Consider the following 19,509-nt stretch of genomic DNA (forward strand, 5'->3'; position numbering starts at 1 on the left):
CCTTTTCATTGTCTGGGACTTTTAATGCCTTTTCACAAGATGTCATTTCCTTTTTGTGTAGAGCAGCAACGTCTCCTGAGGAGCTGCGCATGCTGGTCACCACAGCAGGCATCCTGGAGCCACAAAGAACATGCTCATGTGTCCAAGAACCCCAATCTCAGAAGGGTGGCAACATGCATCAGGGTGCACCAGGCCCATTAGTACGAGTGAAGTGATGAAGAGCAACGCAGCTGTGCAACATGAGCAGCAATGCGGCTGGGAACAGATCTGATGATAGTTTCCCAAGTATCATTCCCAAATCTGGTTTGAACAGTCAGGTCTGCATGGGCCAGCACAGTGCTGGCTACTTTGCCACCTTCTTAGAATTTGGAGTAGAGGACAATGAAGACATGAATATCTTGTCTATCTGCCTCAGCCTGGCTCCACGCCTCCTCATAATACCTGTTGATTGCTCTGTGTGTGTGTGTGTGTGTGTGTGTGTGTGTGTGTGTGTGTGTGTGTGTGTGTGTGTGTGTGTGTGTGTGTGTGTGCTGGTACTGGAACTTGAACTCAGGGCCTGAGAGCTATCCCTGAGCTTTGGTGCTCAAGGTTAGTGCTCTACTTGAGTCACACCTCTACTTCCAGCTTTTTGGTGGTTCATTGGAGGGAAGAGTCTCACAGACTTCCCTGCCTGGGCTGGCTTGGAATTGTGATCCTCAAATCTCAGCCTCCTGGATTCTAGGCTTTGTGTAGTCTTTCAGTGTTTTTCTCATTGCAGGTTCCCCCAAGGAGGAGACTATGTGTCTCATCTTCTTTGCCACTGAATCCCCAGACCTAACACAGGCCAGCACAAAAGAAGACTCAGATAAATAGATGCTGAACAGATCAAATAGGATGAAAGAAGAGAGGAGACAGGGAGGTAGGAAAGGTGTTTAAAAAAAAAAGGTAACGGTAGGAAGGAAGGAGGAAGAAAGGAGCTCTAAATCTGGGAAAACCACAATCCTATCTCAAGTCTGACCTTGGCAAGTCCTTTCCATACTGGGTTTCAGGGTCATCAGAGTGTGTGTGCAGTCCTTAAAAATGATGTCTAGGAAGGAAAAGTCTTGCTATGTATTACTTATTTGAGGATGCTGAAAATCATTCTTATTCCAAGATGGTGTGAGTGAGTAGTCCAGACTCATGGCCTCTAGAGACCCCATGCCACGGGGTCTCTGCTACCCCACGTCCCCAGAGCTAGGGATGGTCCTGTCCCAGCCTTCCTCCGCACTTGGCCTTCTGAGAGATCGGAAGCTCTGGCTACTAAAGTAAATGCAAGAGGAAATTCTTTATCTTCTTGGTCCTCCCAAATCAAACTGGCCAACTCCCTGAAGAAATGTGACTAATGAATCTAAGAAGGGAAACCTGAGAGTGGTTTCCCAGAAAACTGAAAGTAGAGTTGGTTACTGAGTCTCTTCTGCTAAACATACTTGCCTGAAATGAGACCAATTACACAGTGTGAGATAAATTCTTACATGTTATTCCTTTGCCCTGTATATGAGAGCTGGATGCTAAGATAAAAAAAAATTCAGTGTCATTGAGGGATTTTTTTTTGTTTTTGTTTTGTTTTGTAGATTTGGTGGGTGCATCTATCAAAACCTGTTTCCTGGCCCTCCTGTTGGTCCCCAAACTCTTTATTCAAAAGAGAAACAGCTTGTTCTTTCGAACTGTTGTCCATCCTCTCTCTTCCCCAGGTGGCTCTGTCTGGATGGTTCTGAGCCTCGGTGTTCTTATACCCTGGGCCTTGATTGATTGGTTGCTTTTATTATAATTAGATGTTTGGGGAAATAATACTTTATTGGTCAGGGCCCACAATATTCTGATTGGTTATTAATTCCTAATCAGGTCCCTTCCCCCCCCACCAAACGCTCTTCCCATGGGAAGGCTATGGAAACTAGCAGGGGTAGGAAGAGGCAGAGGCAAAATGTTTTGAAAAAATATCTTCTTTTTGGTAACTAGTTTCAGCTTGCTGGGCCAACTGTCCAGGGTTCCTTGGTCCTAATTAATTTACTTTTCCCCTCTTAAGCTGGGATCTTGGTTTGAATGGCCATGTGGTTGTAGGGGCCACATTGCCTTTTATGTGACAGAATCTAATTATAACATTGCTGTCTACCAGAGGACTTGCTGTGCCTTCATTTTTAGGTCTTCTCTCCAGCAGCAGCTCCTTCCACTTCCTCTCTTTTCTGAGGGCAGCCATCAGTGGACAGCTGGCTCTCAGGGCAGATGCTATTGACTTTCCTTCAACCAAATGAAAAGGGGGAAGCCTTCTTGTCTTGCGTTGATAGCTCCACCCACTGCTCCAACTTTCGGCTCACCATCTGCCTTTGAAGTTCCCAATGGAGGACTTAATAATGAAAACACTTGACTATCTGAGTTACAGTTGTATGCTGAGTACCAGTGGCTCTCACGTGTAATCCTACCTACTGAAAAGGTTGAGATCTGAGGATCATAGTTAGAGGCCAACCAAGGCAGGAAATTCTTTGAGACCCTTATCTCCAATGAATCAGCAAAAAGCCATAAATGGAAATATGGCTCAAGTGGGAAAGCACCTTGAGCAATAAAGCTGACAGTGCCTAATCCCTTAGTTATGCCTAGTATTGGCACACACACACACACACACACACACACACACACACACAGAGTTACACTTATCATTTTTACAAAGAAAAACAATTTCACAACAAAATGAAAAACTAAAGTATAATTTCTCAGTTTTTTAAATTATACATGTATATATTTTATACATACCCATATATCAATGCCAAACATATATCCATATACGTAACATGTCTTAGATTGTTGTGACTATATATTCATTTAAGCATAACAGTTCTATAAGGCAGGTGCTCTGTTATAATTCCTATTTTTCACATGAGAAAAATGGAGACACAGAGTGCAATAAAGACAACTTGCTAAAACTCACAGAACAAGGGACAAGAAGAGAACACGAGCCAGTGCTCACCAAATCAGATGCTCTGCAGTGGGACCAGCAATCCACATTACTAGCTGTGGCGGTGTTCACACTCAAGTTTGGGAATTTGTTAGCACGGGGCCAGTGCTTAGAGGACCGTGCCTGGCACACCCTCACTACACCCTCAACCCAAAACCGTACTTTTAGCTGCAGGCCCTTTAGATCTTTGGCTGTGTGTTTGGCACCACCTAGGTCTTGCCTCGGTTTCCTGAGACCCTAAGGGGGTCTCCACCCTGACCCTGCAGGCTGTTGCTCGCAAGCACGTCTCTGCAGGCCTTCGGTAATCAATCTCCACAGACCAGTTTGCCCTGCACAGGGAGGTTTGTAGTCCCAGGTGTCTGCTGGGCCTGCAGTCTGCCCAGCAAACTGGGGCCATGCCATTCTCACACCTGTCTTGGTGGAAAGGATTTACCTTGAAGCAAATCTGGTGCTTACCTAGGCTTTGTTTAAAACAAAAACAAAAAGTCTCCTAGTAAAACTCTCCCCTTGACCTAGAGAAGACCAAGGTCTACCACTGTTATCAACTGTCCCTTCTGCGTGTTCCCAAAGTTGCACTGTTTTCGTTCTTGTTTATTGCATGCATTAAGTGAAATAAGTGGATGTGTTTTTATCTTTTTGCTCTTTGGAGAGACATCCAAACCTTAGGGGTTGGTGGCATGGCTCAGTTGGTAGAGCACTAGCTAAAATGAGCAAAAGTGTCAGGAATCAAGTTTGAGTTCTGGTTTCAGACCTAAAAAAAGAAAAGAAAAGAAATAACCAAACCCTAACTCAACAGAGGGTCAGTCATGGTGACTCTGGGCCAGTTCCCTAACTGTTCTATGCCTCAGTTTGCTCATTGAAAAGACATCAAAAGCGGGGAGGGGGGGTGTGAGATTCAAGTGGGGAAATAAGTAGAGATCTCAGGGTAATGCCCTTTGAGTAGTGATGTTTGGAGAAAGTCACCTCTAAACACATATGGTAACATTTCTTTCTAAATGGTCTGCATACTGAGAATATACCAATAGTAGAAAATTGCTATCCTATTACACACACACACACACACACACAAAACAAATGCAGGCAACTCTGACCTCTCAATTCTAAAGGCGGATCTCTGTGAAGTAACCTCATCTGATAGCTGCTGGTTAAAATGTTCTGTTGGGTGTTTTGTTGTTGTTGTTTCTTGTAAATCTACAATAATAGAAGCCTAGACTTCTGACCCAACAGTTGAAGCAAGCAGAATTCATAGAAGAAAAGACAAGGGGTAACAGGAGGCCCAAGAAAAGCCATTTAAAAGATAAAATAAAAATCTTTGCTAAATAAAAATTGGCAGGGACGGCTGGACAGAGCATGGGGTGCAGGCGGTTAGGGCAATGAAACCATTCTGCATGGTCCTGTCAGGGGAAGACACCGCATTCTACACTAGGCAAAACCCAAACGTGCTCGGCTTCAAGCCCTACTGTAAACTGTGGACTCTGGATAGTAGCGATGTGTGCCAGTCGAGGCTGACCCCAGGGTGTGGGATAGCAGAAGTGGAGGAGGCGGTGATTGTACGGAGATGAGGTGTACAGGAACTCTGTGCTTTGCATTTCAGTCTTGCTGTGACCAAAACACTGCCCGAGAAAGTAAAGTTCATGTATACTGCTGTTCAACCCGAGGGTATATTCTTTTCCCTCTAGCTGTACCATGGTGCCTGCAATCTAAGCCCCCTGAATATATCTGATAGAGAACTACAAGTGAGGAATTTTTCAGCTCCAAACACAAAGCCATGCTAAATAGTTAAGGACATGGAAATGCTAACCACCCTGAGCTGGTCATTCCATATCAAACAGAATCATCACACTGTACCTCATAAATATATACAACAATTGGATGCCAAGTAAAAATAACGTTTAAAAGAAACAAAAATAAGTGTATCTTATTGACTTGGAAAAATTAAAATCCTCCCACAGTCACCCACAGTAGGACTTCAGGTCTCAGGCACCATTAGGGTAAATTGTTGGGCAAGACAGAAGCCATGTGGAGGATGTTTACACTGCTCCCTCCCCGGAAGTTCCCTGAGGAGTCAGGCTGATGAGACTTCAGATGTGTTGGGTGGCCATCCATTAGGCTTGTTAATCATATTATTTATGGTAAGGCTCTCTGCATATTCATGTGGATGACAAGCTTACTACTGATACAATCTCCAGTGATCTGGTGAGAACATTTTAAAAGACACTATAAAGCTTTATAGACATAAATATATCCAGTGTCTTATAGCACCTAACTGCTAAATGGTACAGATTTCAAGAGGTACCCAAACTAAGACATTAATTGATGCTAAAGTAAAAACAACCATGCTGGCAATTGGAAATCTTGGTGAAGTAGCTTTCCAGTTCCCCTGGCACCCTGGGCGGGCACCCCTAAACACTATCTACATAAGATAAGTGACTCAGAACCTGCCTAGCCAAACCCTGATTCACAATCCCCCTTCTCCAACTCCACCCTTCTGCCCCCAAAAGAAAAAAAAAATCAGAATTTCACAAAGCACAGCTCACCAAAGCCCAACCCTTGAGGGGAAGGGGTGGCAGAAATGTCAGCTTGTTTCTAGCTAAACTCCCATATCCTAGAGCCAACAAGTCTCACTAGAACTAATGGGTCTTCTGGATAAACCTAGATAGTTCTCTGAGATAGAGAAATATTGAACCAGTAAACACCAAGTCAGTCCAAGACATCTGAGCTAAAGGGGAGAAAATAACACAGACAGACACATGCATGTGGCACATTGATGATCATACCTTCCATCATCTGCTGCCTTTATCCCCATCCCAGCTCAGATCAACCATGGGCTACTTTTTCCCTATGCTATATTTTAAACAATCATGGCGTGAATATGGCACGCATACTAACCCATGTCTCTCATTGATTCTGTAAAACTCATATGAGGAAATGAATATAAAAATGATCAGCACATGTAATACAGAGCATGAGAAGATACGAAGCAGAAACTATAGGTTTACGCTGGAAAAAAAAATAGACAAACCTGAACAAGAAAAGTAGACAGATATACTTTTATGGTTGGCGGCTTCTATATTCCTCTACTAGTAACTGACAGATGCAACAAGCAGAGGAAACCTAAGTAGCACTATTGATCAACTTGATCTAATAGACACTTACAAAATAGTCTGCCTAACAACAGAAGGACACACATTCTCTTTAATTATATCATACCTATGCTAAGATAGACCACATTCTGGGCTGGTCACATGGAGTTTAAACATTTTTTTAAATTCAAAGTACATTCACTAAGAGAAGAAATGATACGAACCTTTTCTTGCAAAGTTATGGAAAATGTTGTAGGCACTTGACACATACTAGCTGGAATCTTTACAAAGCACCCTCTCAAGATAAATGTTGCTGTGCTTATTTCCCCAAATTCAATATTAAGGAATCCACAATACATAGGAGGCCGCACTCTATGGCAATGTTTCAGTAAGCTATTTGACCATGTTGATGATGATAGTAAAAACATTGTTACAATAAATAGTATTTTGACCACTTATCCTGTGCCAGCATCATTATGAGGATTTACATAAATTACTCATTTAATCCATGTAGCAATTTTATCAACTAGATGTTATTATCATCCCCCACTTTACCAATGAGGAAACTGAGGCCAGAGAGGTTAATGAGCTCCTAAGTCGCAGATCTGACTTCCATTCCAAGCAGTCTGGCTCTGGAGTCTGAGCACGTAATCTGACAAGAACAAAACCAGAAACATATTTCTGCTTTTCTTTTTTCACCACAGTACTGCTTTACGGAGTGAAAACTCTACTCATATGTTAGGAAAGAACAGTTATTTTTCCTTGGCATCCTTCCTTCTGAGAACCAAGATTCCTCAAGGAAAAGTTCCTTTTATTTATCCTCTGGTTTTTTTTTTTTTTTTAAAATCATTCTTCCTTTCAAGCTAGGGTTGTGTGTGTATTCCTATAAATGGCTACTTGAGAAAAATCTAAGTAAATCAACTCCTTCAGCTCCCACTCATAATTACTTAACATTTTGGTAAGCCTCCTCCTTCAAAGAATGCTGTTACCCAGTTGGAATCATGTAAAATATTATGTACTTTCCAAGCCAGACATGGTCTTGTAGTCTTTTCTGTTTGACATCCATATCTACAGCCATCTACTCACAGACATTTTCCTAAGCTGGGCACCAGTGGCTCATGCCTATAATCTTAGCTACTCTGGAGATTGAGTTATAAGGATGATGGCTCAAACTTGGCCCAGGCAGGAAAAAGTCTATGAAACTTTTATCTCCAATTAACCACCAAAAAGCTGGAAGTGGAGTTCTGGCTCAAGTGGTAGAGTGCCAGGCTTTAGTGAAAAGCTAAACTCAGTGACCAGGCCCTGAGTTTAAGCCCCAGGACTGACATACACATATACACACAAAAGTAGCTGATATTTTGGAAGACCAACCAAAAATTCCCTATTTGTGTTTGTTTCTCTCTTCAACCAATAGTGATGTCAATCTTTTCTCATTTTTAGCAGCGACCTACTTAATGGGAGTAAAAACAAGAACAATAACAATGAGCTTTTATAGAAGAGTCAGAGCAGGCCAACTTCATCTAGAAAGAAATGACACCTAGAAATTCTGTTTTAAGACCAACCTCCTAAACAAGCAGGTCCTTCTCCTTCACCTTCCACTCCTAGGACTTGGTATCCTGGGAGATCATTGCTAAAATGTCTCATTTTCTCCTATTTTCTATTGCCCCAGGTCCTTATTTATGTTAGAACAAAGTTTATATTTGCCTCTGAGTCAAGTTAAAAAAATGACCAAGTCTTGTTTTTCATGTAGGGCATTTGCTTGGCATGGAATCACCTTAACACTTGACTTTCCACCAACACATTGTGGAATCACTAATTAATTACCCCACCAAGAACAATGTGGAAAACATGTACTAAGATTCGGCAGATAATCGAATGACCAGACCAAGTTTAATTCTGTCTAGATTTCTTTTCATTTATCATTTATGAGTCTCATTCTGACTTCCAAGAAGTTCATAAAACAAGTCAATTAAACAAATATAAAAAATTAAAAAGGAAGATATTACACACCCTGTGTGTGGCATGATGTAATATAGCATACTGTTGATCAGATTTGGGGCCAACTTGGGCTATGGTTTTTAGGGAAGTCAAACACAGTCCAACTGTGGCCTATTATGGAAAGCTGTAGTCTCCACACCTCATTGTCTATGATAGTAAGCAGATAGGCTTCTTCCTACAAATGTCCAGCTGATGGCCCAAAGAACCACTCTTGTAAAGCAGCAGCTAATTGGCAGGTGTTCTTGTTTATGGCTCTCAGACTGCTTCACTTTGCTTAAAATCGAGTTGCCTGGCCAGAGTCATTTAGTGGGGTGCGGCCATGCCAATAAAAAGTCTTGCACTGGAGAGTCTGCCACCAGGCCCAGCCCCAGCCCAACCCAGCCCAGCCTCAGCCCCAGGCCAGGCTTGGCCTGGGCCCCACTTAATCAAACTACTGATTGTGTTCAGGGAGGGACGCTGTGCCAAAGCCTCCTCTTAGGACCTGACGCTTCCTGGGACTTGTCTCTTGAGGCTCAGAGATACAATTAATCACAGCAGCTGTGGCTTACGGTGGCCCCAAGTATGGTTGATCTCAATGGTAATGACAACAATGGGGGGAAATATCAATGTATCTCAGATGCTCAAGGGTGTCTCCCCAAAGGTTTAGCTGAGTGTGGTTTTTACCCAATCATGTTGGGATCACATGAAAACCATACCAGTTAATTTTTAAACAGAAACAATGACCGTTGATGGGCATATAATGAATTTTTGGTCAAAAATTATATCTTCTTTCTAAGTTCTTATTTACTCATTTCAAAATTGCTTTGAAATAAGTTTATACTTTCTGTAACTCATAATGTTTAATGTAAGTTACCTGCTTTAATCTTGAAGTAGCACATTGTTTCTATGTGTTTCTACAAGCTACATGCATATGTGAGGTTTAATTGAAAAAAATCACATAATGCATCATTTGGAAATGTTTGAATAAGTTAAATGTTTAAATGTTTGATAGGTTAAATATTTCATTTAACCAACCCATGCCAGAGATTGGCTAGATGCCCACCAACCCATTTTCCTCCTACTCCTAGACACACAGCTGGACTACATTTCCCAGACTTCATAGCAGGTTGTTGTGACCACATGACTAGGAATAACTGCTCACCACCTCCAGGCCTGATCTGGAGGACGTCCATGTAATTCCCTATGCTCTTTCTCTCCTCCTTCATCTCTTAGTCAAATGCTGAGGACCCAGTGGAGGACTCGAGGCTGCTAGGTGGAAAGCGCAGTTCCTGCCTGAGGGACTGACTACAATGGGAACATGAGTTACATCTCTGCAGGATTAGGCACCTGGGATATGAAGCTTGTGAATTAGCTTCTTTTTAGATCTACTTATATTCATTGAGGAGTCATCCCTTAGGATGCTGAGTACAAGAAACACAGAAATCAAATGGAGAGGCTTCATGTGATAGGGCAGGGCTCCATTACTTGCCACAGTGTAATATTACTGCAGTCAAGGGTAGTAATACTATCAAGTTGTTCTTCAAAAATTTGGTTGCTGTACATGTTAGCATCTTGGCTCAGTGGCAAAGCACTTGCCTAGAAAACACAATGTCCTGAGTTCAAATCCCAGTATCAAAAAAAAAATCTTGTCTGGCAAAGAACAAATGTCTCCATGATGTTTAGAGCAAAACTATTAAGATAAACAAATGTACAGCTATTTTGTAAAATAGCAGTAGTAGTTACTAAGTGTAGTTGTAGCATTTTTATTTTAATAAGAAGAAAATGTTTTATTTAATTCAATGACAGGAATCGTAGAACTGTGGTGGACCATCTTCTCTCAGACCTCCTCGGTCCCCATGGGAACTTTCTGCGTGTTCACCACTTCGATTACAATCTATGTGTTGGTGATTCTCCAGCTCAGATCTATATCTCAAATTGGGACTTTTCTCAAGATTTAAACCATCTACCCAACTACTTGCTGAGAAGTTTCACTTGAGTGCCTAACATAACAGGCATTCAAATGAATGAGTCATTGAACTACAAAGGTCTAGTAAATGTTCCTTTAGTGGATACTGTAGGCTATCTCCTCAGATCAACCCTTTTTCTCCACCCCCTTTCCTTTCCAAAAAGAAGCCAGATTTGATTCATATGTCTTAGCTTCCCCACCCTAAGGGAAGCTAACCCCACTTTCAACTCTAGGGGTGGTCTGTTTGCCAAGCTAATCTGATTGGTTCAGATTCACTATCCATGAGACAGAGAATTATCTGGTAGGAGAGTGCTGGAAATGTTTTCTTACTCCTTTGAGAGAACTACAGGAAAAGAAGGCAAAGGAGGGTAGAAACTAACAAGGATAAGCAGGTATAAAGTAGAACCCAAACAGCAAGTCACATACTATTGTTGAGAAAGAGTCTGGGTTTTAATATCCTATTTGGTAAGCACATACACTTTCTCATATGTCTTTCAGTGCTTGAGTTTCTCATCTGCAATGAGGTATGAGGGAAAAATTAGTTAATATATGTAAATACTGGTATAGAGTAAACCCATACACATTTTGATTATCATTAAATTGTTCCTCATACCATCTTGCTATCAGCCTGAGGATGGTGTGAATTCCAAGAATGAAAACAAATTTGAAATAAGTTTATTATCCACTGAAGCAAAAAAAAGAAAGAAAGAAAGAAAGAAGGAAGGAAGGAAGGAAGCTGAGTCGTCAAGGACGTATGTGTGTCTGTGTGTCTATGTGTCTGTGTGCACCAGTATAGGAACTTGAACTCAGACCTGGGCACTGTTTATTATCTTTTTTGTTCAAGGCTGGTGCTCTACCAATTGAACCACACCTCTATTTTGGCTTTTCCATGGTTAACTGGAGATAAGAATCTGGAGGATTTGTCTGCTTGGGCTGGTTTTAAACTGGATCCTCAGATCTCAACCTCCTGAGTACCTAGTATTACAAGTATGAGCTCTCAGTGCCCAGCAAGATTTTTCTTTTTTTAAATAATGTTTCTACTAAAGAGTTACGAAACTAAAACATTGATTTCATTTATTATTACTGCAATTAAACCACTAATGAAATAAAAGTTAATTGGAATAAAGTTTAAGGAAATGAGCTAACTTTACAAAAAGATGGGGAAAATATAGTTGTCACTTCTCCCTTTGACACTGGAACACCCCATAACAAATGTCCTCCTAGCAAGTATATATGGGTGTCTTTAGACAACATAGCAAAAGAAAAAAAGAACCTGGATTCAGAAATGGCGTCTCACAAATTTGAGCCAAAGAACAGCGATTTCACAAAATTGTCATCATCAGTTTGAAGAACTAACTAAAAACAAAAAATTCTCAAATTGACATAATTTGTTTTTGTTTGTGTGTTTATTCCAATACTAGGGCTTGAACTCAGGACCTTGTACCATTACTTGGCTTTTTCTACTCAAGGCTGGCTCTCTATCACTTGAGCCACAGCTTCATTTCCAAATCAAGATGCATTGTACTCATGACTGGAATTAAAACCACTCTGTTCAACAACTTAAAGATGATTTTAAAAATTTTAAACTCTCAAATGCCACAGGCTTTTAGAGAACAATTGGACTCTATCAGTATTAGTTGCTTTCTTTTCTCAATGGCCAATTTTTTCTTTCTTTCAAGTATAATTATTTTTCTTTTTTGTTTGTTTTGGTTTTTGAGGTAGGGTCTGGCCTAACTCATGATCCTCTTGCTCCCCACATCCCAAATGCTGGGATTCCAGCAAATACCAATTATTTCTAAATTCTCTTTTGTGGGGTCTTTGTGTTTCACAGTAAATTTTGGGGTCCTTTGGGAAGACAAGGGATGGAATAAAAACAAGAGTAGCTCTGGCCATGATTTTATTTCAACACAAACATCTCTTTTCATTTGTTTGGGGGTAAGATTTCACTTGAAAAACTATTCTGCTAAAATACATATATGCATACATATACACACATACAAACATATACACACACACATACATACCTACATACATACATAAAATTGTGTCCCTATGGACTATTTCTATCTCTAGTGAATCTAACTCCAAGTCCCTTACAGACAGATTCAGAAAAGGGAATTTCTTTCATGTTTCAGAGATGTCTTGACCTTGTTTCATATATTAGACAAACCTTTGATGCTGTGACAAATGCCTGAGAAATCATGTAAAATCAGAGATAGTTTTGGCTTACAGCTTCAGAGGTTTTAGATCATGGTCAGCTGACTCAGTTGTTTTCTGGCTATAATGAGTGGCATGGCAGAGACAGTATAGTTCAGCAGAACTGTTTACCTCATGGCAGCCAGGAAGTACAAAGTCAAGCAGGAGACAAGGACAAGATACCCTTCAAAGGCAATGCCAGTGACTCATTTTCTCCAACCAGCCCCACCCCCGACAATGTTCGCCTCTGCCCCAGACACCACCAGCCAGGGAGCATTCTTCAATCTCATACCCTAAGACAATCATTTAGGGGACTCACATTTTAGCATATGAATTTAAGTAGGGCACTCCGACATTTTAGGGTTTTATTTTTTTTCTAATTAAAACAGAGAAGAAAATTGAGATTTCATTTTGAACTGGCAGATTACTCCCATTAAATAAAAAAAAAATTACAAAATAAATAATTTACTCTCAAGTCCCCTATGCTTGTCTCATGAGTAACTGTGAGAAATAATCAGAGCTCTTCTCACTAGCTCCCATAAATCCCACAGCCTGGCCACTCCCATGATGTCATGCAATAAGGAATCTACTTAATTTTAATAAGCAATGTTCAAGACACATGAGTATGGTAAATCCCAGAAAGCTACTGAATATGGTGGTGCCATGTTTGGATGTGATTTCTCATGCAAGGTGTGCTAGTTCCTGGGTATTCTTTTGCTTCCTGTATGAATAGTACTTCCCATCTCTCCTACCATTGTGAGGCCTCTACTAAACATCCTCACCAGAACTGGGCTGATGCCAATGCCATGACCTTGAAATGCCAAAACTATGAACCAAATAAACCACTTTAAAAATAGCCAGCTTCTGGTATTTTGTTACAGTAACATAAAACAGACTGATAGATGTAGAAATAAAGTATACCTGAAGGAGAACTCAGTAGTCAAAAAGTTCCTATCTTGGCTGGCTAGAAAAATCTACAAAAGTATATTTAAAGCAAGGCATCAATGGTTTATGATCCTAGCTACTCAGAAGCTGAGATCTGAGGATCACAGTTCAAAGTCAGCCCTTGCAGAAAAGTCCATGAGAGTCTTCAATTAACCACCCAAAAACCAGAAGTGGAGCTGTGACTCAAAGTAGTAGAGTACTATCCTTGAGCAAAATAGCTCAGGGATAGCACCTAGGCCCTGAATTTAAAACCACTACCAACAATAAAACAAAGTTCCTGCCTATAAAGTATCTTTTGAGAAAAGCAGAACCAAAGAGATCTATAGATAATGGGAATTCCACAGAGGAAACATTTTCATCTAGAAGAGGACTGTAGTAAAATGTAGCCCACCTAAACTCTATGCCCTTTAACCCAACAGCATTCTATCCATTTTTTTATGTCTATCCTGGAAAAGCATTATGTAACATCAAGTTCCTTTTCTTTAGTGTGTTTGCTTTTTTTTCATGAGGAAAATAACCCAAGTTAATACAAGAAAATTTGGGGAAAAAATAATAGTAAAGAATAAATCACATACAACTCCACTACCCAGGTGACTATTTCGGTGGTAGGTTTTGAACCCAGGGCCTCAGGATTGCTAGGCAAGTACGACAGCTGAGCCATGCTTCCAGCACAGACTAGTAAACAAATTTCCGTCCAGTCTTCCCTCTACATATATAAATTTTTGAGGACTTTTTAGTTTTGCTTTCTACAAAATGGTCTCTCTGAATGCTTCTTCACTTTTTTTCAGTTAAGATCAGATCATGGCTGTATGCCTGTGTGGTTATGCAGGCTACCTAAACCATGTGTTTCCTGGCTACAGGAATCTTAATCCCTGGGATAACTCCTCCCCAAACCCAGCCTTCCCAGGCTGGCTCCTCCCACAGTCAGCTGCTCTGTGCTCAGAAAAGGCAAACTCATTCTATTCTAAGGCTCCCCAGCTCTGTGTCTACTACACCCCCCCCCCCCCCCCCCCCGCCCTCCTAATGCATTTCATTACCTTCCAATGATCAGTTTGGAATTATTCACATCACTGCCCTTAATTATCCACCTCATTGCCTTCCTCATTAGCATGGAGGGAGGAACCAAGGCTGCATTGCATTCTCTCCAGGGTCCCAGTCACTTCTGATTAGTGAGCTGCTTAGAAAATGATCTCAGCTCAAGCAGGCCTCTACCAGTGAGTGTCCTTTACCAGCAAAGCATTCATTTATATTCTGTCTCTGGGTCAGCAGGGAGACAGCAGGTTAGTGAGGTGAAGGATGGGGCAGTGAGAGACAGCCAGTCCTAACTGCCGCATCAGTCCTAGACTCTCCACTTCCTCTTTCCCTCTCCTCCCTGCCCCCAGAGCGCTGGCGCTGCCTCTGTCTCTCCTTGTCACACAGCCTCTCTCTCTCCCCTCTCTCCCTTGTCCCCCTCTCCTCAGGAGACAATAGGCACCTGCTATCCTATAATACTCATCATTCCTCCATCTCCTGTCCTCCCTCCACTCAAGATGGCCCCTAACAAGAGGCCCGGGTTTGACCCCAAGGCACCCAAAGCTGATTCAAAGCAGGGATTTGAATTCATTTAAGCTAAGCAAAACCAATGACCACAAAGCAACCACACTCAATTTACTAACCCGTAAGTCAAGCAGAAACATTTGTTTTTTTTTCTTCTTTTGTATATTAAAAACAAAAACAAAAACAGGAGTCAAGTAAACTCGTATCTTGGATGTATACAGGATTTTTTTTAAGCTTTGGACAGACCCTCCTTCAACGTAAGACAATGTCCCACCATTATTCAGCGTGACCTCCTGCCCAAAGGACTTTATTTAGAAATGACACACCTTGGCAAACACTCCGGAACTTAAAAGGAATTCCATGTTTTATTCTCTTAAACAGGAGCCTGAAAACGCTCTTGCTGAGACTGGCAATATCAGAATCTATCTATTCATTTCCTAGTTATTGCTCAAAATGATGTAGAAGTATCTGTCCCTGGGAGCTGGGACAGCCTGAAGCTGTTTGCTTCCCAGTCCCCAGGGAAACAGAGGTTCCTATGTCAAAGCAGCCAGCCAGGAAGTGGCAGGCACTCTCCTGCAAATGTGGACACTCCCCAGAACCAAGTCCAGAGGATAAAGGCTGAGCAGAGGGCAGGAGGCCAGGAGGCCAGAGAGCTGCTGCACACAGACAGCGCTAGGCTGCCTGGGCCCAGAGGGGAACTTTCTCTCCTTAGATGGAAGGAAATGGCTGGGGTTAGAGGACAGAATATTTGATCCTCAGGACAAATAGTCTCAACCATCCTGATTCACCACCAGCTAAAAGGAACCACTGAAAGAAAAACCCAGCTGCCATTGATTTCAGTGGAAAAGGCTTTTTTTTTCCAGCCAATATAGTATAATGTATACTAATATAATTAGGTATACTATAAATATATTTATATACTTGCTTATTCACTTTTTAAAGCAAATCTTTAGTAAGTGCCAACCCTGTGTTAGGCATCCTGTTAACCTAGAAAGACAATTGGGAACAGAGTTAATATGCCAGTGGGCCTGGCAGAGCGTCGACATTCTCTCATTCTGTGTGTATGTGTGTGTGTGTGTTTCTGTGTCTGTCTCTCTCTCACACACATACACACACACACACATGCATACATACATACTATGTCCTATTGTTTCCCCCCCACTTAGTATTGGGGGTTTGAACTTGGGGCTTTCAAGCTCTTGCTTGGCTTTTTTTGCTCAAGATTGGCACTCTGTCACTTGAGCCACACCTCTAGTTCCAGCTTTTTTTGCTGGCTAACTGGAGATAAGAGTCTCACAGAAAATCGTTTAAATAGGGATACAGGTGGATCCATTGCAACAATGAGATGTATAAGTCGTTACGTCGAAAAACGAACTTTACAATTTTGGCCAGGGAGGGGGGGAAGGGGGGTATGGATGTAGGGGGGCGGGATATGGGAAGGGATGCAAAGGGGAAACAAAGGAGGAAGCAACAATGCTTGATAAGAAATGTACTCATTATCTTGCCCATGTAAGTGTAACTCCTCTGTACGGTATTTTCATAATAAAAAAAGTTTTTTTTAAAAAGAGTCTCACAGATTTGTCTGCTGAGGCTGGCTTTGAAACCCCAATTCTCAGATCTCAGCCTCCTGAGTAGCTAGGATTCCATCATGAGCCACCATTGCCCAGCCTCTATCACTTTTTTCAAGCATTAACTAGGCAGTAGGTGCACCGCTGAACACTTACATGATATCTGATTGTTAAGAAGTCAATGAAGAACAGTAAGCCTCATCAGCCCACCCATTGGAGGTGTAAAAACCAACAAAATTATTGACATAGAATATACATGACAAGGGAACAAGACTGTTAGGGCTGGGGATGAGGACAGCAGATGGGAGGGGCTACCAGAGTCTTCAAACCTATCATTAAAGCCATATGCCAGTGGCTCACACCTGTAACCCTACATACTCAGGAGGCTGTGATCTGAGGATCGCAGTTCAAAGTCAACCCAGGCAGGAAAGCTTATGAGACTCTATGTCTAGTTGAGCTGTGGCTAAAGTGGCAGAACAGTAGCCTTGAGCACAAAAAGCACAGGGATGACTCTTGGGTTCAAGCCCCAAGACAGACAGCTACACACGCACACACACACACATACACACACACACAAGGCATGCTAGCATGATAGTTCATATCTATAATCCTAGCTATTCTGGAAGGCATAGAGAGAATTGCAGTCTGAAGCTAGCCAAGCAAAATTACAAGACTTTATTTGAAAAATAACCTAAACCCAAAAAGCTGTGTGGTACTACTCAAGTATTCAAGTAGAGAACTTGTTTAGCTAGTATAATCTTGAGTTCAAACTCCAGTTGCACAAAGAATAGTTATCAGTGTTATTATAGAAGTTGTTATCTATTGAGTACCTCTTTTGCATTTTGTTTCTGTAACTATGCTAAGCAGTTAAGTGTAAACTCATTTTGCAGATGAGAAACTCAGATTATTTAACTTGTCCCAAGCTACATAGTTAATAGATGCTAGGGTTAACTAGGATCTTAACTTGTGCCTTATTTATCTAAGGCACAGATCCTCTATTTTACTTGTCAGTGCAGAAATTCTCATTCACAAGCACACACTTGCATGTACACACACACATACACACACGTACCACTTTCTTCTTGACCACTTCTAGGTCAATATCATTGAATTAAAAAAAAAATCCCCACATAGTAAGTTTATTCCAGCTAGAAGAATGAGTAGCTTACATTAAAAAAAAAAAAAAAAAAAGCTTCTGAAAAAGCTGTGAAATCCATTTCACAAAGCATGCAATGTTTTTCCATTTGGGCATCTGGAGATAAATGCTTTCACCTCAACAAAAGCTATGCAGTGTCAAAGTGAAATGTTCTCCATCCCTGCTAGGAAGTGAGAAGCGTGCGCTCTACCTGACACCAAGAGATCTTGCCCAGCCTGTGACAGGACAGAATACAAAGTACCTTAGGGTACTTACCATCCTGCCCCAGCCCCCACCCAGCCCCTGGAGGACCTGCACCTAAACTCATTCTTCAAACGTGGAATTAAGGCCTCTTCACTTGCTCCTTCCATAAGGAACAGAGTCAACCAGCAGCTCCATCACAGAGGGAGAATGCTTGGGACCATTTCAGTTCTCTGGGTCACTGGGATCTCATTCCAGCGCTGGTCTCAGGCCACAATGCGTCTTGTATGCTCCACTGCCTGCCCACTGTGTCAGTTCATTTGTAGAGATGTGCAAATACCAACCCCTTCCAGGACCTCGGGATTCTGAAGCTGAAGACTCTACCCATCACAAGTGAGTCTTACTCTTCCCTTTTAAGACATGCTTTTAGGGGCTGGGAAGGTGGCTCAGTGGTAGAGTGCTTGCCTTGCATGCCTGCCCTGGGTTCAATTCCTCAGCACCACATAAGCAAACAGAAAAAAGCCGGGAGTGGCGCTGTGGCTCAAGTGGTAGAGCGCTAGCCTTGAGCTGAAGAGCTGAGGGACAGCACCCAGGCCCAGAGTTCAGGCTCCATGACCAGATCCCCCCACCCCAAAAAAGATATGCTTTTATACTGTGTGACCTTGGGCTACCAAACAAAATGCTAAATCTTGTAGGTATACTTTCGTTCACTTGTAACATAGGCTATTAAGAAACATTCCTTTCCTCCCCCATGGTATAACCCCTGCTTTCACTGTGTTTGATGTTGGTGTAATTTGTGGAGGGGAAGGGAAAAAACAAATCGTTAAAACAGGGATACAGGTGGACCCATTGCATCAATGAGATGTACAAGTTGTTATGTTGAAAAACGAACTTTACAACTTTGGTGTGGGGGGAGGGGGGAGGAGGACTCGGTGGAGGTGGGGAGATGGGAAGGGGAAACAAAGGAGGAGGCTACAATGCTTGATAAGAAATGTACTCATTATCTTGCCCATGTAATTGTAACCCCTCTGTACAGTATTTTCACAATAAAAAAAAAAAAAGAAACACTTCCTTAACAGGGTACGGGTGCTCCTATCTATAATCCTAGCCACTGAAGAGGTTGAGATCCTGAGGATCAGAGTCCAAAACCAACCAGGCAGAGAAGTCTTCAAGACTCTTAACTCCAAAATAGCCAGCAAAAAGCTGGGCTGGAGATGTAGAACACCAGTTGAACAAGCACACTGAGCAAGCAGGAGGCTTTGAGTTAAAACCCAGGTAACTTCCAAGAAACACTTCCTCACACACATAAAGAAGCTTAATCAATCCTAAAACGTCACCTGCCGAGAGTCCTGCTCCAATGAGCAAAACATCAAGTCTTCATTCATGGTGAATCTGTATTAAAAGAAAATGCTACCTATTCTTCTCTGCTGACTGCCTCTCAGCCAGCCTTAGGAGTGGATTATGTTGATCTGATCATAAATGCAGATAGATAATAACGTGTTCTGGGCTATGGAGCTCTAGAATACTGTATGTAATGAAGACTTTGTGATTGATTCATTGATTGAATATTTGAAGCACACTGTCTGCCAGCCTTGTTCTGTCCTGTACATTGGGTTTGTGATATTCAGTCTCATAACCATGTCCCTCCCCTGGCACTTTCTGCTCCTAGATCCCTAGTTATTATAGTCTTGTCATGATAAAGTTTTGAGGTAGGCAATAAGCAGTTAAAAACAACAGAATAAAAAAATCTCTAAGCCAGAGGCTGGTGGCTCACACTTATAATCCTAGCTACTCAGGAGGCTGAGATCTGAGGATCAAAGTTCAAAGCCAGCCTGGGCAGGAAAGTCCTTGAGACTCTTATCTCCAATTATACCAGAAAACCAGAAGCGACATTGTGGTTTAAGTTGGTAGAGAGCTCGCCTTGAGCTTTGCCCTAT

The sequence above is a fragment of the Dipodomys spectabilis genome, unplaced genomic scaffold, assembly GCF_019054845.1.
Source record: "Dipodomys spectabilis isolate Male_0828 unplaced genomic scaffold, ASM1905484v1 ptg000043l, whole genome shotgun sequence".
Taxonomy (NCBI): Eukaryota; Metazoa; Chordata; class Mammalia; order Rodentia; family Heteromyidae; genus Dipodomys; species Dipodomys spectabilis.